Here is a 23,705-nt window from a genome sequence, read left to right on the forward strand (position 1 = left end):
AGGGAAACCCAGCAAGGATAAAGAGCAGAACACCACCATCAACCACTGGATCTAATTGACACTTACAGAATATTCTGCCCAACAAGAGCAGAATTCACATTCTTTTCAAGGGCACATGGAACATTCACCAAGATAGACCATATCCTGGGTCATAAACCTTATGGATGTCTCCCATGAAGCAGAGACCTTCAGACCCTCACTCAGAAAAAAGTCTCATTTTACATAAAATTGATAGACCATCTGGAGTCTCTGACCATAGCACAGCAGAAGAGAAAGCAGAATTGCTTCACAATGGGCAATCCTCATCCGTAATACCTGGCTGCCAAACCATTTGGGAGGAGAGAAAATAGCTATAAAATAGAGACTCGAGGGCCCAAAGCAAGCAGTCTGGAGCCATCTAGTTCAGGTGCAAAATGTGACGAGCCCAGGAATGCCCAGAAACAAAGCACTCTGCACTAGGATACTTAATGGTTTAGTAGAAAGAGCATGGGAGTCAGCTGATAAGGGTTTGGGCATGGCCCTGCCACTAACCCGCAAGAGGCTGTGGGCCTGTCTCTTTCACTTCTTCTTTCTGGGAACTAGCTTCCTCTTGGGCAAAACGGAGTCACTAGAACCTACGACTAGACCTCCAAGATGATTTCCACTTCTACCTCTCCATGGCTATTTTTGTGTTCATTCTAATTCCCCTGGGTCTTCAAGGAAAGGATGAATAATTCTTGGTAATTTTTGTGTTTGAAGTCAGGGGACAGTGTGAGACCTCAGAGGTCAGATTTGCTTACACAGACTAGCTTATTCTACCCCTACTCCCCCCACCAATCCTGGGTCTGCTCAGAAGTCTCCCGAAGGGTTCCACGAGGACATATTTACAAACAGCTTCCAAAAAGCAGTAAAATGGCAAAACAAGCCTTGCAAGAGAAATTCTGTATACCAGACAATTTAATTCTGAACAATAGACCACATGAGGGTGTATAAATAACTAATTACGCTGGACAACATGAACAGCTTTTTTGGATGATTGCAAAATTGGGGAGGAAGGAAATGTGATGGGTATTTATATATTTGGGCTTCAGTCAAAGATTTCATATTCACTCTTAAGCAATTTGACTTACAAAATTAGCTCAGACTAGAACACGGTCAAACGACTCAAAATTGGCAGAGTCTGCTCTCAAAGGAGGATGGCTTGTGCCCAAGCATCCAGGGGACTGGAATGGATGGCTGGGTGTGTCCTCTAGTCTCCGCAGGATATTCGGTTAGAGGTGCCTTGGTCTCCATAATGACCTAGAGAAGTAGAAACTGTTTGGGGGCATTTGGAGAAAGTGTTTTGAGGCAAAGTCAAGCTCATCTTATTATCACACAAGCACATATGCCTGGGTACCTGATTCCACATTTTCCCTGAGTCCCTACTGTGTGATTGGTACAATGCCAAATCTTGGAGATGCAGAGACTAGATCTCTGTGAGAGGCATGGGATACCTTGCTCGTCACTGTATATCTGGTACTGACCTCTGCCTCTGGAACCCACCTACTAGGTATGCCTACACAGTCAGTGTGCAGAGATACTTGTTGGATAAATGAATTGTTGAATGAAATGAGTAACACACAGTCCTTACCCAGACAGAATCCTCAGTCTATTGTGAAGGACAGAAAACTGTGTAGTTCTCGCTAACACAGAGCAGGTGTCAATGCATGTGGTCACCGAGGTGCCAAGGGCTCTGTGAACACAGAAGAGATACAGCAGTCAATTCTGACCTTAGGGATTGGCAAAGCTCTTTCATTCCTGCTGCAAGGCCCTCACACACCCATTTTTCCATTGCTCTTCTCTGCCTAAATTCTATTTATCTTCCTAACATCACTTCCAGAGAAGCCTTCCCTGACTTCACAGATGCTAAGTAATACTCCCTCTCTTTTGCATCATTCTGCCTCAGGGCACCAAGTTCTTTTTCTTCAAAATGCATAGGACAACTCATTATTTATATTTATATGTGTGTTTATTTGTGTGAAGTCTACTTGTGCAAGACTAACAGCAACAGTGTGTGTGTTGTTCATGGGTATCTCACCAACACCTAGTACAGTGCCTAATGCCCAGAGGTGCAGAGGACATTTTTTAAGTTGTTCATGGGATACACACAGAACTCTCTACAAAGGATGTAGAATTTGACCAGGACCTTGAAAAGGGTGCTGACAAAGAGAAATGTAGGAGAGGAGAATTCTGGGAGGATGGAACAGCATAACCAGAAGCAAGGGAGAAGAAAGTTATAGACAGGAGACACTGATGTGGTCACAAGGAGCAGACCAGTGTTTGCTACAAATGGCCGGCTAAAGAATAGCAGTGGGAACCATCAGTGGTTTTTGAGGAAGAGAAATAAAATGACCAGGGCTGGAACTTACAAAAGTGACTCAAGAAGCTCTACAAAGGACTGACCAATGAAAAGAGAAACTGGAGAGAAAGAGATAATTAGGAGGCTGCTAGTGATCCATGAAAAACGTGAAGGCAGTCTGACCAGGGCAGCCCTAGTAGGAATGAAAAGATCAAAGACATGGTGGCAGGTGAGCGAATGGAATTATATGTGTGGAGAAAGAGAAGGAGAATTCATCCATAACCCGCAAGTTCCCACCCGGGAGAGTGGGGGCGGGGTGGGAGGGCATTGTGAGCAGAGATTGCACACACAGCAAAGCAGGGAAGAGTGTGGGAATGAACAAACTAAGAGAACTGCATGTGGACCTCTGGTGTTTGAGGGGTTGAGGAGCCATTAATGGTAACTAGCAGGCAGAAAGCAGGAGACCAAGACTAAGATGTGGATTAGGGCCACACCTGCCCAGAGTATGGACTGGAGTTGGTGAGCCTTAGATGAGAACGCCCTGGGACGCATCCATTTTTCCTGCACAAAGTCTCAGCCTGAGCCTCAGACAATGACCCCAGAAGAGGGGTTCCAGAATCCTCCAGGATGCTAGCACCCTGTTTCTGCCTTCTTTGCTGGATACTGGACAGCAGAGGCACACCCTGCTAGTCATTCAATTGTTGGCACACATGTAACCATTGCTCTTGGATCCTGGAAAATAGCGTTTCTACTTGGAAGATCTTCTTGACACTCTCTCCTTCTGCTGTGCTCTACCAACTAGTGCCTACAGCCTGAGCTTACCCTGCCTTAACTCTTTCCCATCTTAACACTCCAAGTAGCCAAAGCTGAATTCCTCCTGGCCACATTGCACCCTGTGTCCTCATCAAGGATATGAAGGACTTGGGAAAGAAACAAAAACACACACAGAGCTAGAAAAAAATTCTCCTGATGGTAGAAACCTTAGCTTTGACTGACAGCAAGATTACACCCCTAAGTGTTTCCAAACTTAAATAATAAGGAAAATCAGCCAAGTGCCAGACTCGTGTGAAGAAATTTCTCAAGGTGAAAAGGAACACATGGGTAGTTGGTCATGACAGTTGACAGAGAGAACACTGTTTCTCACCAGTCATCCAGAGTCAGGCATGGAGAGGGGTGAGGCCAGACTGATGCAGACATGCTCAGCTCTCAAGGAGTTTTTTCCTTGAAGGAGAAAGCCAAAGGCAGGATGAGAGCTCTACCAGCTTCTTCCTTCAGGAGGCCTGCTGTGACAGAAGTAGTCCCTCACAGATCCGCCAAGAATGGAGCTTTTAAAATTACTACTGACAAGGACACAGGGTCAGAAATTTCTAGAATTACCTTCCACTTGAGTCAAAGAAGCACACGGGAGAAGGGAGTTCCACTATCAGATGTGACTGATTTTGAACCCTAGCCCACACTCTGACCCTCTGGAGATACCTTTGGAGATAAAGGGGAATCCTGCCTAGTGACTGAGGATTGACACAAGGCATTTGTTCTTTTTAACACCCCAAAGTGTTTAGCTTGAGCCTTTTGGCAGGAGCAAGAATATTAATGCAAGGTGAATAGCCCTGGGACAGGACCACAGCACCCTCCTCCACCTCTCTAAATGAGGCCTACCATTGCGTTTCAATTTCAAAATTATGTATCTTGTCTTTGGTATGGATATTTTTTCCTTACCACCAGAGGCAGCAAACTTGGATGAGAAAAGGTCGGAGTTCAAAACCCTGCTCTTCCGACCTCTTGGTTTCCCTGGGCCTCAGTTTCATCAGGTGTCCAAACGAGGGGATGATCCTTGCTTGAGCATTCTCAGGTTGTTATGAGGAGTAGGTCATATGTGCATATAGGAAAAGGCTTTGTGCTCTTAAGCTCTGCACACACCAGAGATAAGAATCATGCACTGACTAAACCCATTTTAGGTAGATTTTCTTCTACCTCAACTTCTGCTCTGTTTTCCCTGAGGGTCATGAATGTGTTAAGAGGCTGTCATTGGCCATCTTGGGCTTCCTTCTCTCTGCCTGTTTCTACAGTGGAGGTATGGAGCACAAGGCTGGTGAGCACCTCCAGTCTGCGAGAGCAACTTGCACCGCTTATGTTAGAGCGCGTAAGATAGGGGAGGAAAGCAGACTTCTTCCCACCCTTGGTACTCCTTAACAAAGCGCAGCCAAGCTGATCTGAGAAAACTGGATCAACCAAACTTGCCTTGAATGTTTTCAAAATAAGAGAGTTCATCCTGACGGATGGGAACTTGGGGCCAGATCATCTCATGTTTCAACCTCAGTGGGCCACTCCCTGGCTGGGTGACCCCAACAAGGTCACCTAACTTATGAATATAATGTGGCTAATAACACCAACCTATGAAAAGAACTCTCAATGTTAAATCCAATGAAGTAATAACTGTGAAAGTGTCTGTCACATAGTAAGTCCCTTGACATGGGTTTCCTTCCTTCCTCATAAGGACAGAGAGGAGAAGTAATAATAATAATAGTAATAGCAGCAACTGTTTATACAGCATTTGTGATATAGAAGGCGCTGTTCTTGGAGCTTTAATTATATTGGCTCATTCAGCCTTCACAACAACTGTTTTTATCTTCACGTCATAGGTGGGTGAGCTGAAGCTCGGTAAAATTAAGGACCTACACAATGTCACATAGCTCACGGAGCGGATTCGGGATATGATGTAGGCAGCCTGCCACTTGATGCATTGCGCTTACCCACCACACTTTAGTGCTTCCCGTGATTGTGGATATTAATCCACAAGGGTCCCTTCAACTTTGTTCTGAGATTTGATGCCTAGGCTTTTATCCTTTTATTAATATGGAATCGCTTTCTAGAAAATAGATATTCTAATAAGTTGTTTTTAATATCGCAAACATGCTTTCCTGTCATTTGTAATGAGTCAGCTTCCGACAAGCTTGTTAATAGAATGTTATTTTTTTCTCCACCTAAACTACTTTTGCAAAGTTCACATACAGTTATTTATGGTTTAAGAGCATCATATATGTAAACTGAAGTATGTTTATTAAGGTTAGAATTAACAGTGATTGATTTGATTTCACTGATGGGGTAATTGGGGAAATGAACAGGTAATTGGGTATTTACAGAAGAAGGTCAGAAGCGGTTCTTGGGAGGGGCCAGTCAGTCAGAGCCATTCCAGGAGCCTTTGCCCAGCCTTTCCTCCCCCAAAACCACCCCACTGTGGGGCAGGGAAGAAAAGCACCGTGTGCACACTTCCTTATGGCTGGTTCATTCTTCTTACGAAAGCCGCACTCTGGTCTGCTCTACCCTGACTCCTCCCAAGGCACTGTTGTCTGCAGGATGAAACCAAACCTCAGCAAGGTGTCAAGGGTCCTCCACCCTGGTCTGGCTCCAGACCACTTCTGCCCCCACCCTTCAGACTCTGCTCTCCCCTAATCACTCCCTCCCTGGGCCCTTTGCACAGGTCAGTCCCTTCCCCTTTCACTCTGCCAGTGTGCTAGCAAGTTTTCAAGGCTGTTCAAACCACACCTTCCCCACCTGTATGCCCCAGATAGCCCCCAATTCAGAATTAATCTTTTTTTGCTTGAGTTTCCTACTGTGTAGAATTATACTATTTTAGAACTGAGCACTGATCATCTTGTGTGTGTGTGTGTGTGTGTGTGTGTGTGTGTGTGTGTGTGTCTGTTCCTTTCACCAAGAGTGAGCCCCTATTTGGCAGGGTGAAGATGACATTCATTTGGGAACACCCCCACAGTCCATCAACAATTCCTGGTGAGAGCAAGCTTTCAATAAATTTAGGGGCGCCTGCGTGGCTCAGTTGTTAAGCGTCTGCCTTCAGCTCAGGTCATGGTCCCTGGGGTCCTGGGATCAAGCCCCGCGTCGGGGTCCCTGCTTGGCGGGGAGCCTGCTTCTCCCTCTCCCACTCTCCCTGCTTGTGTTCCCTCTCTCACTGTGTCTCTCTCTGTCAAATACATAAAAATCTTTAAAAAAAATTGAGCTTTGAACTTGAATTGAGCTTCAAACATAGCAGAGTGGAATCATTTCAGGACTGTGCTTCGAGGGGAAAGCCCACCCCAAAAGCTAAACCAGCCAATGAACTTTTCCTGCAGTTCCTATAAGACAGCACAAGCCATCAATCTGTGAGAGCCAGAGGGGAAACTCAGCTTTAAGCATCTGGAGATTCACTTAACTAAAGGCATCATTCCACCAGAAAATGTGATTGTGATTTCTCTTACTATCCAGAGTATGAATAAGAATCATTATAGTGATAAATTAGTGGCAGGAGCCATTGATTTTTAGAAAGGAGAATTAATAATGCATCATGGAATTGTAGTTATAAACTCTCAGGCATCCTTTGCATACTCCTTGATAATAAAAATTCACTCGATAGCACTTTACAGTTGGTACGTCAACGTGACTTCATTCTCATACCAACACAGAAAAGCTGGACTCATCACCAATTTACAGAACAGAAAACTGAGGACCAGGCAGTCAAAGAGACAAAAAATTATTTAGTGCTAGAGTCGGGTTTCAGACTCAGGACCCCTGCCTATATCCTGGGTTTTCTTCTCCCGGGCACCGTGCTATAGACTGAATGTCTGGGTCATGTGTTGGAACCTAATCTATACTGTGATGGTATTTGAAGGTGAGTCTTTGGGAGATGATTAGGTCATGAGAGTGAAGCCCTCATGAATAGGATTAGTGCCTTTATGGAGGGGAAAAAAAAAAGGCCACGGAAAGATCCCTCATGTCTTCTGCCATGTGAGGATGTAGCTCTCTGCAAACCAGGAAGTGAGCCCTCATCAGACAAAAAGGAACTGCCAGTGCCTTGATCTTGGACTTCCCAGTCTCCGGAGCTGTGAGAAATAAATGTATGTCGTCTAACCACTCAGTCCATGGTCTGTTTGTTACAGCAGCCTGAACCGCCTAAGACACACTGCCCAGGGTCTCAGGAACCTCCTCAGGATAAGGTTTTCAGATGAGCAGCTTCCTCTCCAGGCCCCTGGGGGTCCCCGTGGAAGGCTTGTCTGTGTTCGTATCACCCCAGCCACAGTGGGTGAACTACAAGCTAGGTCCCTCAGCTGTGGAATTGCTCACTCCAGAGTATTTCAGTATCCAGAATACTCCAATGTGTTTCGATGTTCTCTGGTGACATTTCAGAGACTTACCTTCAATTTTTCTTTTTATCCAATTCCCCTGTCTTCTAAAAATAACTATGCCCTAACTCTAAACCACTCCTTCACCTCATCACCTTCACCCTACACAATAAATTGCCTGATTCTTTCAAAGATCTTCTTTCAAAATGAAATTGGTGACGTAACCGTTCTTGGTGGAGGGATTGTTCTAAGTGAGCTAAGTCTTCATCTATTTTAGTAAAATATTAATTCACAGTATAAGCTCCCTGGTTGCCCAGAACAGAGCTTGGCAAACAGAAGGTGTTGAATATATTTTGACTGTTGGATAAAGTAAACAAAACAAGGAATAATAATATTAATAAGCGTATTACTTAGCGTCGTGGAAGTAATCACAATAAAAACTAGAGCAAGGATGGTTAGAAGTCATTGCCTCTGAGTGAAATGACTCACTGTGGGAAGAACATGAATCAGGAGACTGCCGCCTTCATTATGTGCCTTCTGGAGTATTTGATTTCAGGGAGGAGTCTGCCTAATCCAACTGAAGCCTTTTCTTGGTGTTCCTACCTGCAAAAACTGCACTCTCCCCACCTGAAAACAGAAGACCACCCACAGCACAAAGGCCCTGTGTCTGCACCTGTTTTAACCATGTGGCTGTATTACTTTAATAATAATCCAAATATTAAATATATTTTACAAATCAGTTTTATTCTTTGCAACTTGTGGTTTCTGAGTTGCACAAAGGACCCAAAGCCTCTAGCAAGAGTCCATTCTTCCATTCTCCTTCTCCTTCCTGTAACTTAAAATAACGAGGCCAAGTGGAAGAAATAACCAAGTGGCAACAGGGGAGCCTACCCCCTTTCACACATCCAACCCTGTCTTTCAGAATGATTTGCTAAACCTCTCCCCACCAATTCTGTCATGAACCTAGATCCAGAATACACCAGAGCCCCAAACCACCCCCATCTCATGCAGAGGGTGGAGGGAACAGTCTTTCCAAGTTGATGGAACAGAAAGAGCCAAGGACATGCCCACAGGACTTCCAAATTAGCCTGGCCCTGAGGGTGAGTGCCATGGCTACCATACTGGAAATGACACAACTTAAGCAGAAGCTCAAAATAAACATTCAAGGCTGAAATTAAAGCAGAGAGACAAGGATCGGTGGGTGGAAGGCAGGAGATGTGTGTGCTGGGCCTGCCTGTGCTGCCCAGTGGCTGAATGAGTCACTTGTCTGGCCCAGAGGCTGCTTCCCAATAAGAGGACAAAATGCTACCCTGCCAGCCTCACAGGGTGGCTGTGACAATCAGAGGAGATGCTGGGTGTTAAAAAGTTTGGGGAGTTCTAAGGCTCTGTATATTTTGCAAAATTTTTATCATACTTTGGACTGGAAAGAGAAGGAGACATTGTTTTTTCCCCTGGCCCAGAACTTGGAGTCATAAAGCAGCTAACTCAGCAGCTTTGGGGCAGACCTAGGGGTGGAATTCTGGCCTCCTGCCTCCTGTCCCCATTGCTAAAATCCAACACAATGGTGCAGAGTAGAATGCATCATATAGATGTAATCTTTAAAAACAAACCCAGAGTGGCCCACGTGCTGCCCTCCAGGCCCTCCCTGCAGAGCCCCTGGAGGACCATCATGCTGACTCTCTGAAACCTGTGCTTTCTCCCCGGGTTTAACCTTTCAGAGGCAGAGGCAGGAAATAGGCAGCGAGGGCTTGCTATTTCTGAGAAATCTTACAGCATTTACCTGAATCCCACTAGCCCTGTGAGGCAGGCACTATTATTCCCCTATTTTCAAGATGAGGATAGAGGTTGAGAAGGTTGAAGGGAGTTATGCAAGCCTGCATGCAATTCAAGGCCCAGGTCTCTGCCTGAGCTCCCTAGCTTCACGGCGACTGGATATAGGGCCAGGAAACCAGCTTGAATGGTATCAGAACATGAGCTCCAGGCTAGGCTGGGCCAGAAGTGAGGGGACGCACCACAGTCCAGCCCCACTCGTGATAAGCACTCACTCTCTAGCGAGGTTCGAGAGGCTTCCAGGAGGGGCTTCTCTGACCCAGCAACAACAGTACTGCCAACCTAGAGGAAGATATTGAGAGGTTTTGCCTTCTCACATCTGTTTCTGGCTTCCCACTCTGGGGACCCTCGCAGGAGACTGTTACACTCATGACAAATCTCCAGGGGTCTCCCTATGGCAGAGGACCCTCTCCTCAATCTCACCCAGGCAGAGTGGACATGGACTGCACAGGTTCCCAGCTAGCCACGGACTCATCTGAGAGAAACTGAGTGCCCTGTAGGCACCTGGGGACACCTACAACAGTTTCCAGAAGGGGTCTCCTGGCCTTTGGTCAAGATGACTCAGTTGAGTGGGCTGTCATCCTGGAGGCTGGGCAACTATACTATTCTCTAAGGATCTTGGGAGGCCCTGCGATCTTTGTCTCAGAGTTTGTTCTATATACCCTGATGATACAGATTCCAGTTCAGGATTAGGGGATACTGGCTCAAGGCTATCTTCAAGCCAGGAATTTCACTGAATATCTGGATCTGGAGGAAGCTCCAGAGTCAAGGCTGGGATCCCAGATGGAAAACGTTCCTCTGCTGATGGAGAGCATGGGTATTTCCACAGGCCTAAGAGGCAGCTCTGCCCCAGCTCTCCCCAGGAATCTTTCAGGCAGCCACTGGGCCCTCCAGCTCCAACTTTAGGCCGCAGGGAGGTATGTGGGCCTCGGGGCACCTCACAATTCACAGACTTCTCTTGCCTCTCTGACCACAGCCTGAGGATTCCTGGTCTAGGTTTGGGAGAGTCAGACTCTGTGGCTGTAAGAACCCTAGGCCCATAGGCAATCCTGATTCTGGTGCAGAGCTTCAGTAAAGCACCCAGGCCTGGGCCCATCACCTGGGGCTGGACATTGTTGGGGAGGGGCTCCAGGAGGGCTGAGGGGGTGAGGGGGTCAGCCTAGAGCCACTGTGGAGGAGGACAGCAGAAGTTACCATGTGGGCTCCTGCTGTCTTCAGTCTCAGAGCCTACAGAGAGAGGAAGCAGTTTGGCAGCCCTGGCCCCTGGCAGTAGGCTGCTAGGGATGTGATTCTGACACCTGCATTTTGAAAGGGAAGGCAGAGGTCCAGGCTGGGCCTCTCCATACAGGCCTTGAAAGGAATATCTGAGGGGGTGTCTGGCTGGTTCATTTGTAGAGCCTACGACTCTTGATCTTAGGGTTGTGAGTTTGAGCCATGTTGGGTGTGGAGATTGTTTAGAAAATAAAAAAAGGGGTGCCTGGGTGGCTCAGTTGGTTGGGCGACTGCCTTCGGCTCAGGTCATGATTCTGGAGTCCCAGGATCGAGTCCCGCATCGGGCTCCCTGCTCAGCAGGGAGTCTGCTTCTCCCTCTGACTCTCCCCCCTCTCATGTGCTCTCTCTCTCATTCTCTCTCTCAAATAAATAAATAAAATCTTTAAAAAAATAAAAATAAAAATAAAAAAAAAGAAAATAAAAAAAGGGGGGGGGGCGCCTGGGTGGCTCAGTCATTGAACGTCTGCCTTTGGCTCAGGTTGTGATCCCAGGATCTTGGAATCGAGTCCTGCATCGGGTTCCCTGCTCAGCAGGAAGCCTGCTTCTCCCTCTGCCACTCCCCCTGCTTGTGTTCCCTCTCTCACTGTGTCTCTCTCTGTCAAATAAATAAATAAAAATCTTAAAAAAAAAAATAAAAAAAGAAAGAAAGGGATACCTGAGGCTGGAGATGGGCAGGACCTTTCCCTCAGCAGGGTGGAGGCTGCAGGCAGAAAAAAGAGCAGTCACAGAATTTCAGGCCTCAGAATCCAAGGTGTTTTGGAGGGTACTGGACACTAAACTGAACTAGCGAGGACTCAGAGACTTTTGTATATTCTAGCACTGAGAGAGGAGAATAGGATTTGGTAGTGTCTGGAGCATGGTCAGGCTTGGTTGGAGAACTGCAGGAGACACTTCCTTCCCTGCAGTCTGTGGAAATAAGTTCACAGTCTCGCCTTCTGAGCTTTCTGAGATCAATCAGGAGAGGCCGTCGATGGGCCGGGTCCTGTCAGGTTCCTCTGGCACAAACCCAGGAGTTCACAGTACAAGGACTAGGTTGCCAGAGTGTGTTTAAAGCTGTTCTGGCCAGACTAGGGGAACCTGGAAGGTTCAAGTACAGTCAACCCCTTCCACTTCCACATCCCCTCCCCCAGGGGCTACAGAATGTCCAGGCTCATGGGCACAAGCAACTTGTCAGGGGAGCTGAAGTCTAGGCAAAGAGAGAAGACTGCCAGGCCAGGTGCTAACTCAGGAAGGTTCTAGGAGGGTCCTGGCTGGCAAACGGAGCATGGCAGCATGGTTGGGGACCAGCAGTGAACAGAGACTCAGGTAGTGATGGGGGTTGGGGGGCCTAGAAGCAGATCCACATTCCCACACCTGGGCCAGGCTCGGGGGCAGGCTGGGTCCTGTTAGGGTGGGGAACAGAAGAAAGTCAAGGGTATTAGTAAGAAGATAGGATCCCATTCCAAGAGTTTATAAAGGCAGGGCCTCAGGGAGAGGAGGAGCGGGATTGGACCCAGGTTCTAAGCACAGGCAGAGGATCACAGCCCCAGGGCCAAGACTGATAACAATACTTCTTTCCCCATGCTACTGACCCAGCGCTTCTTAAATTCTAACCGACTTGTTTCTTAAAAACAAGATTCACCCACTGCAGAACCCAGGACCAGGCTGAGTCTTTCCAGGGCCTACATAAAATCTGGTATAAGTTCCTAGAAGAAAGCTAGCGAGCCAGCAGGGGCCTACAGAGCCTGAGCCCATCACTAAATCCCTGTTTGACTTTTAATAAATCCCCTCACCTCCTTGGGCCTTAGTGGCCCCCTGTGTGAAATGAGGCTGGAGGGGCCCAGGGGTCAGAGAACAGCGAGGCTTAGAAAGGGAGACAAGAAGTCCTGAGCCACAGCCGCCTAGAGCACTTCCATTTTTAAGTTGAATATGTTGAGTATCCATATAGGATTTTAGGGAGCAGCCACCAAAAAAAAAAAAAAAAAAAAAGGAATATAAAGAGAAAAGGGGGAGTAAGAACAGAAAAGAAAAGGAACGAAGGAAGACAGACGAGAGTGCTGAGCTAGATGGTCTCCAACCGTCTCAGTCCTGCTGGGCTCTGACTCACTGCGATGCTCTCCTGCCCACATTTTCAGGAACCACTTCTGTTCCTTTCTGCTATCCTCTCAGGGAAGAATCCATACATAAGCCCAGAAAAAGCCACTGGTTAGATCTCATTTCCCAGCTCTGAAGAGTGGCTGGCTTGCAGAAGAGGAAACTGGGGGGTGATGTGGGCTGGGAGGGAGGAGGTCTGAGGCCCTGAGCTGTAAATCAGGCTCAGAGGTTTGGATACCCTAAGGTGTGACCTTCAGATGCCCCTCTGGACTCCAGAAACCCGCACACTAACACACAGGCTGAGGGAAGCATGCCAAGCTCCCAGGCTGCCCCTGGAAGCTGGGCCCACTCGGAGGAGTTATTTTGAATTTTCAGGAAAAACTGTTCAACGCCAAGCCTTCCCTCCCAAGAACAACACAGGCAGGGATTTTTGACGTGCTTGGGAGGTGAAGGTTTTGGGCAGCTCTAGGCCGATGGCCAGGCCCGTGAAACACACAGATAACATCCACACCCAAATCAGTATGTATGGATCACAATTGTGATTTCGTTTTACTCTAAACACTTCCAAGTGTTGCCAAGTCTCGGGGTTTCCTGACGTACTTTAAAGGGTTTTGCTCTACCATTTCTCAACCTGACTGTGCTATGGCACAGTTGTCTCGACATTCAGCCCACAAGGTTAGGCATTCCACAGGAGCTTGGAGATATGGCAAATCCAGACTACACTGAAGATTTCCTTTATGGGCACACACACCACCAGGTGAGAGCACGCTGCTGCTCTCTCACACAAGAGGAGGAGTCCTCGAAACTATATGAACATGTAGGATAGTGGAATGAGCACTGGATTGGAAGTCGAGAGAGGAATTCCCTAGAGCCAGCACCAACTGACCTTCCCTCCATGTGAGCGCTGGTAGGTCACTTCCTCTTTCCAGGCCTGTTTCCTTGCTGTGAAATGGGGGGGGGGGGGGGGGGGGGGGGGGGAGGGGTCCTTCATTCACTCAACTGACATTTACCACGAACCTACTCTCTGATGAAGAGGTTCTCCTTGACCAAGGTCACAGCTCAAGGAATGGCACAGAAGCCACATCAGACAAATTAACTCTGGAGATCACTAAAGTACCTGATGTCAAAGTCAATTTTGATTCTGTAAAAGAAATGGATTAGGCATGTCCTCATCCCTCTGACAGCTCACAGAATAATGGAGGAGAGGGACATGGAAGGACAATCACCAATCAGTGTGGAAATGCTTTAGTAGCAGTTACCTGGCTATCATGGGGATTCAGAGAGGGTAGCTCTACAATGTGTCCCAGAAAAGGGGACAGCTAAGTTGAATTCTAAAGGTGGCGCACAAGACAGAGAAGGGAAGGGGAGCAGAGGGAAGAATATGGACAGGAGTTTGGTAGTTGGAGAATTTCAAGTAATTCCTCTATGATGAGACATTGTGGGGTAAGAAGGGAAGAGGAAGTAAGAGATTAGGTAAATCCAATCTCCAGGAGCCTGTGTGCTTCAGGCTATGGGGTTCAGGTTTTGTTTGGGTCCTTTGCCTTGAAGGCAACAGGGAAACACCAAAATGCAGGGTGATAATCACATTTATATTTTAGAAATCTCACTCTGGCTGTCTTTTAGGGGATAGTTTTGAGAGGGAAAGAGATGGAAGGCAGGGAGATTGCTCCAGAAGCAAGAGCAAGAGGTCATGGTGGTGCAAACTGCATCAGGCACCATGGGAATGACGAGAGGGAAGTGAAACCAAAGTATATAGTAAGGGCCATGACTAGATGCACATTTTCCATTTCTAACTTTCTAGGACTCTACAGCTAAAGAAATCTCCCCGCACACATTTCACCTCCCATTTTTACCTCCCCTCCCCCCACCGCCCCCACACTGCAGTCTGGCTGGCCCCTCCCACTCCGAGGCTTGGATAATAGGTGTGGCAGCGGGCCCAGAAGTTCCCGCCATCTTCTTCACCAGCATGTTCTGCTGCCTGAGCAGTTGGCCGCCGCCATGAGTGTTAATTGGAGAGACATCTGAAGTGACCAGACTGGTTACGCCGCCGCCATGATAGACACACTCCATCTGCTCTAACAAGGCGCCTCTCAGTACACACACACGAGGCCAGCCCGTTTCCCTGTGCCCAGGACTTGTTAGAAGTGAGACTCAGAGAAGTTAGATTCATAGGCTTTTTAACTGAAAACTGCCTCTGAGAACATCGAGTGCATGCCCTTTATTTTGATAAGGAAAATAAGGCCTCCTCTTGCCCAGGGTTTCACTAGGAGCTCCTGGTGGGGGTCTCCTGACCTGTACTCTGCCCTTTGTGGATGGGTAAGGTGTGAAGCTGGGAACTGAGCTTCTGAAATCATAAGCTGACCAGTAGAGTTCCTTGAGCAGATTTGCTCAGATTATGGACTAACTGGTAAGTGGCATGACTTTGGGGTGGAATTGTCATTGAAAATACCAATTTGTTAAAAATACTTCAGTTATTCTATTATCTAACTGGAAGGGACTTTAGAAATAGCTGCCTAGGCCAATGGTTTTCTGACCAGTATTTGTTTTGTTTTAGTAGCAGATCCTTTTTCACATGCTGAAGTGGAGGCTCAGAAAGGGGAGGCACTTGGACAAGAGGCCAGAATAAGTGACAAGGGGTGATTAGCACCAAGCTCGTGGAACCCCAAGCACATATTCCACATCTATGGTCTTATTTGGTCTTCACGACAAGCCCCACTGCCGCCCACTCCCTGCTCTGTACCAGGCAGGGACGTAGAAGAGGAAGGCTCCATAACGAGTAGGTGTGTCTATCTTATTTTCAGCTCTAAAATCTTACAGAACAGACTCTTTTAATATTACCTGATTGTTGCATGCATTTTCTAATTATTTACTCACATTTACACATATAATCCCATGAGAACTGTGAAGAACGTTCATGTACGCCTTTTTACAGAAGACACAGAGAAAAAGGAGTTGCCACACAGTCTATCAGTGGGAGGACCAAGACCCAGCTGTCTCAGTGTTTGGACCCCCATCTAGGGACCCTTGGAACCAGGGGTTAACACTCATCCCAAGAGTACCCACACTCTCATCAGTTGCCTTTTGCGGACTCAGTTCCAATGGTGAGTAACAGAGAACCGCTGTTGCTAAGCTGCGAGATTACAAATAGCATTGCAACTTTCTTGATTGTAGTTCATCAACAAGGGAGAGTGGAAGTCATTAAGGAGGCCAATCTGGGACTTGTAATTAACTAGGAGCCAAGGTACCTTTGAGAAACCAGCAGCAACTGGAGATGTCCATGAAGAGAAGAGGGACAGGACGCCATGAAGCCCCATCTTGGCCCCCTCTGCCTGAGGTGCTGAGAAGGTAAATATGTCTGATCTAGCCCTGCAACAAATGACAAAGGCAAAGCTACGTGGTGGGAGCTAAAGTCAGCAAGCCCTGCAGTGCAGGTAAGCCGGAATGCCAGGGGAATGAGGGGACCGAGGACGTGCTCTTGGAAGAACCTGGTCATCTGTGGGCCCAAGGCACATGCTCCACCTGAGTGGGAGAGAGAGGACCATGGCCAGTGGAGGTTCAGGCCTGGGTCATCTCCTCCCCAGTGAACACTTTCATAATAGGGAGAAATCTGGCTTAGAGTGATCCTGAGAGGGGGAAAGCAGTGGGAAATGCAGCTCTCAGCAAGGCTATGGCTCTGTATGAGGGGCTTCAACTACATTCTCATTTAGCCAATTTTTGATCATATGGTGATTGAGTCACTTGGCCATGACAGCTGCCTGATTCTTAGAAGCAGCTAACAACTCTCCCACGATAATAATGGTGATAAAAATAATATGAATAGCAGCAATAATTATAAGTATAAATATTATAATAACTACTATTAAGGACAGCTCACAGACATAAACAGTTTTTGAGTCTTCTCGAATTCTTTACTGTTCATTATTGCATTTGCTTTTCACAAAACCCTTAAGAGATAGGCAGGGCAGGAATGGCAATCACACCCATTTTACAGAAGAAGAAACTAAGGTCCAGAGACTAGGAGTGGGTTGTCCAAGTCCTACAATAATTTGGTCGCAGAGCAGCCAGGATTCAGAGGTGCAAGAGCAGAGGAAGAAAGCTGAATAATTTGGGCCCGCTGAGTCCCAACAAAGAGGGATACTGATTTCCCTTTGGAAGGTATGCTTATCGTTGTTCCTTCTGGGCAAAGTACCATTGAAAGGCCACGCTGTCGAATGAGGCATGGAGAATCTCAGAGATACAGCTGGGCATGAGAAATGTGACTTACAAGGAACATTTTAAAAAGGGAGATGCCTGTCTCTGGGCCTTGAGCATAGAGTGGACAACATTCACAGTTGCCTTGTCCTCAACTGCATGACAGAAGCCACAGAGCCAACAGAGGAGAAGAATAAATAAGCCACTGCATAGACACACATCCAGCATTGCTCTTCAAGGTCACACTTACATCTCTGCTTTGTCTGTCCCGCCCCTCCTCCACCACCCCCTGCTCTGATGGGAGCTCCCAGATATCCTAGACTTGATCTCTTTCTTCTCTGTGTCCTTGGTGCCTGTTACGTTGCCGGACACATAGCTGTTATTCAATCCATGTTGGATCCATGCATGCGTAGGAGATGAATACATCAAGAGACAATCAATTTTGAGACGGGGGGTACATGGAGTACAACCCCTGACTGAAATAGCCTGCTCCTTTGTGCCAAGAACTTGGTCTTTATGTGTCTTCTCCTGTTAATATTTACCATGAATGTTTACTTCTTTGGAAAGTTCAGGGAGAACAACAATGTGGAGTCTGAATGACGAAAGGTTAAATAGCAGCACAAGCCCCAAGGCATCACGGTGAGGGGCTGCTTAATGAAAGTCACACAGCTGCCTTCCTCCTCCCATTAGGCCTTGGCAGCGTTTCTAACCTGATAAAGAATACCAACCACCTGAAATGATGCCCATGTCTCAGTTACAGCCCACCTCGATTCCCATGTACAACAGTTTCAATCTACCTCTGAGACTTTACCCAAAAGACCGTTGACTTGAATTTAAATACCCAAAAGAGGGCATTTAATTCAAAGGCATGGAAGGGGGCTACATGTGCAAAACCCTGTGTTAAGCACCCAGGGGAAAAGACAATTAATCTGATTGGTTCTTGCTTTCAAGGATTTACAGTGTTATGAAGGACAAGATGGTACCAGGCAAAAAATAAATAAATGCTAAGTACAGCATATTAATTTCCTATCGCAGCTTTAACAAATCACCACAAATTTAGTGGCTTAATATTACACAAACTTACTATCATATAGTTCTGGAGGTCTGATGGGCCCACAGGGCTGTGTTCCTTCTGGAGGCTCTAGGGGAGAATCTCTATCCTTACTTTTTCCAGATTCTAGAGGCTGGCTATGTTCCTTGGCTCCTGGCCCCTATCCTCCATCTTCAAAGCCAGAAGTACAGCATCTTCCCTCCTCTCCCACCTCCTGCCTCCCTTTTATAAGGACCCTTGTGATTACATTGGGCCCACCTGGATAATCCAGCATAATGTTTCCATTTCAAGACTTTTTTTTTTTTCAAGATTTATTTATTTATTTGAGAGAGAAAGACAGAGAGAGTGAGCATGCAAGCAGGGGGAGGGGCAGAGAGAGAGAGGGAAAGAGAGAATCCTCAAGCAGACTCTCTGCTGAGTGGGAAGCCCGATGCAGGGCTCGATCCCAGGACCCCATCATGACCTGAGCTGAAATCAAGAGTTGCAAGTTGGGGGGGCGCCTGGGTGGCTCAAATGGTTAAGCGTCTGCCTATGGCTCAGGTCATGATCCCAGGGTCCTGGGATCGAGCCCCACATCGGGCTCCTGGCTCAGTGGGGAGTCTGCTTCTCCCTCTCCCTCTGCTTCTCCCACTGCTCATGCTCTCTCTCTATATATATCTCTGTGTCTCAAATGAATAAATAAAATCTTTAAAAAAAAAAAAGAGTTGCAAGTGGGACGCTCCACTGACTGAGCCACCCAGGTGCCCCTGCATGCCTCCCCCATTTCAAGATTCTTAATTACATCTGCAAAGTTCTTTTTGCCATGTTAGATAACAGTTACAGGCTCTAGGGATTAGGACATGGGCATCATTGGGGGCCACCATATGAAGGAAGTCAGTTAGAATCCTTGGGAGTACAAAGAAAGCCATGGTGAATTCCAACAAGAGGCCCAACTGGGCATCACAAAGGAGGTAGCATTTGGACTGGTCCTGAAGGATAGATAGGATTGTATAGGAAAAAAAAAAAAAAAGAGGAAATGGTGAAAAAGAATCTGGTGAAAATATGACGTAAGATTATGCGGGAGGGAAGCACTGGGAGGATGGCAAAGGATATCATCTAGGCCAGACTGTGAAAACTTTTCTGTTCTTCATGCAGAGAGAGACCTTGAACAGTTTTTAAAAATGTCCTGTCTTTCCAAAAGATCATTCTAGCAACAGCATGGACAATGTACAGAGAGCTAAGATGTGCAAGAGAGGGCAAGGTGACCAGTATGATAACCATGCCAGTAGATGACGAGCTAAGCCATTGGTAATGGAGCTGGAAAAGAGGGGAAGATGTAGAGACACCGGAGAAGTCAATTTGTCAGGGTCTGATGACTCTACAGAAGAGAGGAGAAACCTGGAAGAGACAGAGATATAAGTGCAGTAACTTGAATTGATACCCTTGTGTCGACTGTTAATTAGATGAACTATTAGCCAAAACAGTACATGGGCAAAGGAGCAGATTTGAGGAAGGAAGGGGGTACATTCAGCACAGGCTGTTGAGTCCAAGGTGCTGGGGGGCTTCCAGGTAGAAATGACGGCAGGTAGGTGGAATTTCAGATCGGAACCTTAAGTGAGAGATCAGGGCCTTTTATAACTGGCTGCCATCCATTTGTCTAGTATAAGGGTCACAGGTGACATGAGTTTTTAAAATGAGTTCTGGGACGCCTGGGTGGCTCAGTCGGTTGAGCATCCGACTCTTGATTTCCACTCAGTTATGATCTCAGTGTCGTGAGATTGAGCCCTGTCGGGCTCTGTGCTGGGTGTGGAGTCTGCTTACGATTCTCTCTCTCCCTCTTCCCCTCTCCCTCTGCCCAACCCCCCCATGCACTTTCTATGTCAAAAAAATAAATAAAAAAGAAAGAAGAAAGAAAGAAGGAAGAAAGAAATGAAAGAAAGAAAGAAAGAAAGAAAGAAAGAAAGAAAGAAAGAAAAAGAAAAGAAAGAAAGTGAGTTCTGAGAATTGTATCACATGGCAGAAATTCCAGCTCTTAAGATTGAAGGAAGCATGACAAGAAGACCCTCCACTATCCCCAGGCAAGTGATTCTCAGACATGACATTTCCTCATGTCACAAAGAGGGAACAGTTGTGGGTGCTGTCTTTAAAGGAACAAGAACAGTGCCCCTGTATACCTGTGATTGAAGCTGGCCTGCGTGGGACTCAGGCCTGTGAGCAGAGGCAGAGAAGAGCAGCTAAGAAACAGCTCTGCAGGGGGTGGGGTTCCTTCCCTCCAGCCAAAACCTCCTACTTTTGGTCTCCATAACTTATTACCCCTCCTTCCACTTAGATTGCTCTTTTCTCCTTCCCATCAAGGCTCACCTCAAATGCCCCCTCCTCTGGGAAGCCCTCCATGGTTCACCTTCAAGGAAATAATACTCACCCCTTACCACTGGTTGTATTTCTTTTCAGATTCTCTGCCTGAAGTATCCGTTACTTTGTATTATAATCACCTGTGTATTTATGGCTCTCTTCACCCTTCCAAACCCAGAATTTTTTGAGAGTGCTGGTGCTGCCTGATCTATTTCTGTGAGCATGCTAGAGCCTGTCATAATGCCTTTCACACAGTCAGTTCTATAAGTGCAGGATAAATTGATAGAAATGGTTGTTCGTGCACTTATGTGGTACCATCCTCTCTCTCCTATTTTATAATAAGTAGACTTTTTGTGACCTTGTGGGCAGGGATTTCTTCTTAGTAAAGAGTAAGAGTACCTCCCATGGATACCTTTCAAGTGATTGGAGCACAATCATTATTGAATTCAGCTGTGTTGATGACTTGGGACTCACAGCAGAGAGATCTAGAATAATGAGGCCCGGAGTATGATTGTGTTGAACCAATAGACCACAAGAGCTTGAGGACAGCTCAGCCTTGGCCCAGGGCTGGGAGACAGAAGGCATCTTAGATCCCGAAGAGGAGAGAATGTGAGCCAGAAGCAGGTGGATCTTGGCAAACTGGGCAGATGTGTGGACTGAGGATTCAGGAGGAAAACCAGCACGGGTCGGTGAGCACAGGAGAGAAAGTCTCAAGTCCTGGATGTGAGGCCTGGGTCAGTTTCTGATTAGCTGTGTGGCCTTGAGCAAATTTTTCCAAGACTACCTTCTCTCATCATTCAAGTTTCTACTTATGTATCACTTTCTCTTAGAGGAAGGTCTTCCCTGACCATTCAAGCTATAAAACGTCCCCATCACCTTCTTTTAGATTTGTTATAGCAGTAGTAGAGTACATAAAATCCTGTATGCCTGTGCTTAGCCCTTACTTTCTGTTTCCCCTGTTAGAGTACAAACAGACTGAGGGCCACAACTCTGCCTGTCTGGTTCATCAGTGTTTTGCCTTTGCCATATTCTAGGTTCTCAATATTTATCGAGTGGTTTATCTATCTATGAGCTAGAGGAAGGTTAAGGAGTAAGACGATTTCTAAGAAAGTTGATTAGATGATTTCTAATAAAAATAATGATTTTTATTATGATTTCTAAGAAATTTCTGTCTCTCCTCACTATACAATTGCACATCCCATTCTGTATACCTCTGATGATCTTGGAGATTCTGAAATGAAATATAAATTTAATATTTATAAATAATTTATAATTTATAAATTAAATTATTATAGTGGCTTGCTTTTTGACGTAGTTGCTGACTTAATCCTGAAAAACAGTGGTCGTAAGACAAATTCTCCAGTCTGCTATGTCTGAGTCTTCCATGCTGGCATTTAATTCTTCCCTCTGCCAGCACAAGATCAGTCCAACTATGCCAAAACATTGGACTGCGAGGCCCAGGGACTCTAGTCACAGAAACAGAAAATGTTATGGTGGAAGATAGAGAAGGAGGACTGAGATAGTAGCCACTTTTAGTTTTTTGCAAAGAAATGGAGACATTGAAGCCCAGAAGAGGAGGGAGCTATCCAGTTCTCCTGAATCTAAACCTTTAAATCATTGTGTTTTAACTACTCCATGTATCATGAAGACAACAGAGCATTCAAAACTGGATTTTCGGCTTTAGAAAGGGGTGACACTGGTCTGCATTTCCCCTGACCTGGTGGGGAAAATCGGAATTGATGAACAGCGCAGAATAAGAGCCCCTTCTCTCAGGGAATGGAGAAGAATGCAATCCTAGGTCTCTCAGAGAACATCCCACAGCAAAGATGCTATCAGTCCCTGGAGTGAGTGTGACAGCCTGATAGTCTCTGCCCCTAGCCACAGGATGCCTCTACCTGAGTAAGTGGGCTGGAAACAGGGGAGGTCCCTGGAGAGGAGTGCCAGGGAGAGTGATGCCTCCAGAGGAAAACCTACCCCAGGAGCCCCAGATCCAGGCAGCCTCTAGGGGACAAAGTGTGTAGATTGATTTTCTCTAAACTCACTGAAAAAGATCAGTTCGAGTCCACCATTTTCTCCTCTGCAGAGCGTGGCAGGACAAGCAGGGGGATGAAGAGTGACTTCAGCTGTGACAGACACTAGCATTGGAACGTTATCGTTTTACTTCTAAAGGAGCAGAACGCTTGATCAACAAACAAGGCAAGGAAAGGGGTTTTCTGATTCAGGGCATCAAACCGTGTTTTCTCCATGAGCGCTTAAAGCTCTCTATACACAATCAGCATTTTGAGGTTCACTCAAAGTGTGCATGTTTACCACCTCACTTCACCCTGCGAACAGTTCTGCGAGGGGGGCAAACCGGGTTCTCATTCATTCAGTCACCGGGTTATTGTCAGGGCATCACTGTGCCAGGAGCTGTGATGGGTGCTGCTCGCAATGCAGGTACCAAGTGTGACAGAAGGGGAAACTGAGGCTCAGGAAGCCGGTGTGGCTTTGCCAAGCAGCGCAGAGCTATTCTGTGGGGGCACCTGGAACTCACACCCGGCTCTGCTCCGCGGGTGGGTCTTTCCTTGTCTGCCCCGCACCCCGCTGCCCATTTCTGCACACAGAATTCAGACGATGATCAGCGTCTCCTGTTGCTCCCTTCCTCTTCCTTTCTTCTCCTGATTTACATATTGCTAAATGATGAAATTATACAGTACATAATTCCACAGCAACTCTGCTGCTTAAAAAAAAACCGGGAATGGAGTAATTAGGCAGAAAGGATTCTCAATTAGGCAGTGGATTCTGTTTCTAAAGCAGTAAATGGGGAAGAGATATTTTTTAACTGTCTCTTGAATATATTGCCATGGAATGATTGCTGCCTTGTAGAGCAGCAGTTCGGTTCTGAAATGGAACCCTGTGAGCTGGCTTCAGAGCAGTGTTTTGTGTCTGAATTTCCTGCCTGGTTCTAGACCTTCAGGTTTGGGAAGTGACCTCACACTGTAGGGTCTCCGGCACCAAGATCAGCAGTCAGAACTGCCACTTAATGCTATGTGTCTTCTCTAGTTTTCCCTTTGTGCTGGAAAGCAGCAGAAAATGATGGAAGTTACCATCATTTGGGTTTCCCAGTGTTGGTCTTAAATTCCCAACCTGTCACCTTTCAGTCGGGTGGCCCTGCAGAATTCCACCTCTCTGAGCTTTGGTGAGATAATGAACATTGATAACTCCAACCCCATACAATGATAGTGAGGATGGTGGGAGGTGATGGTAGAATCTAGCATGTGGTAGGAGTAAGTAGAATGTTCATTCCCTTTCTTAAGAGGGAATGTTCACTATGTTCAGATTGAGGAAGGGTTGCCATTGGGAAGAGGGGACAGATTTGTTGAAATGACTTCTCTATGCATGTAATTGGAATCAGTGGGTAGAAATTCAAGTCACTTATAGCTTGTTGTAAACATAGTGACCTTTTGTAAAGTTGTTTAACAGTAGAGCTCATTAGAGGTGAGTTTCCCATCACTGGAGATAATCAAGCAATGGCTCAACAACTATTTGG

The 23,705-nt window shown here is 46.5% G+C and overlaps 1 pseudogene; it reads right to left on the reverse strand.

Annotated features, from left to right (window-relative positions):
- The window catches only part of LOC116633698, a 194,363-nt pseudogene that overhangs the window by 166,044 nt on the left and 4,614 nt on the right, over nt 1-23,705 (reverse strand).

The sequence above is a fragment of the Phoca vitulina genome, unplaced genomic scaffold (genome assembly GCF_004348235.1).
Source record: "Phoca vitulina isolate PV1807 unplaced genomic scaffold, GSC_HSeal_1.0 scaffold8, whole genome shotgun sequence".
Taxonomy (NCBI): Eukaryota; Metazoa; Chordata; class Mammalia; order Carnivora; family Phocidae; genus Phoca; species Phoca vitulina.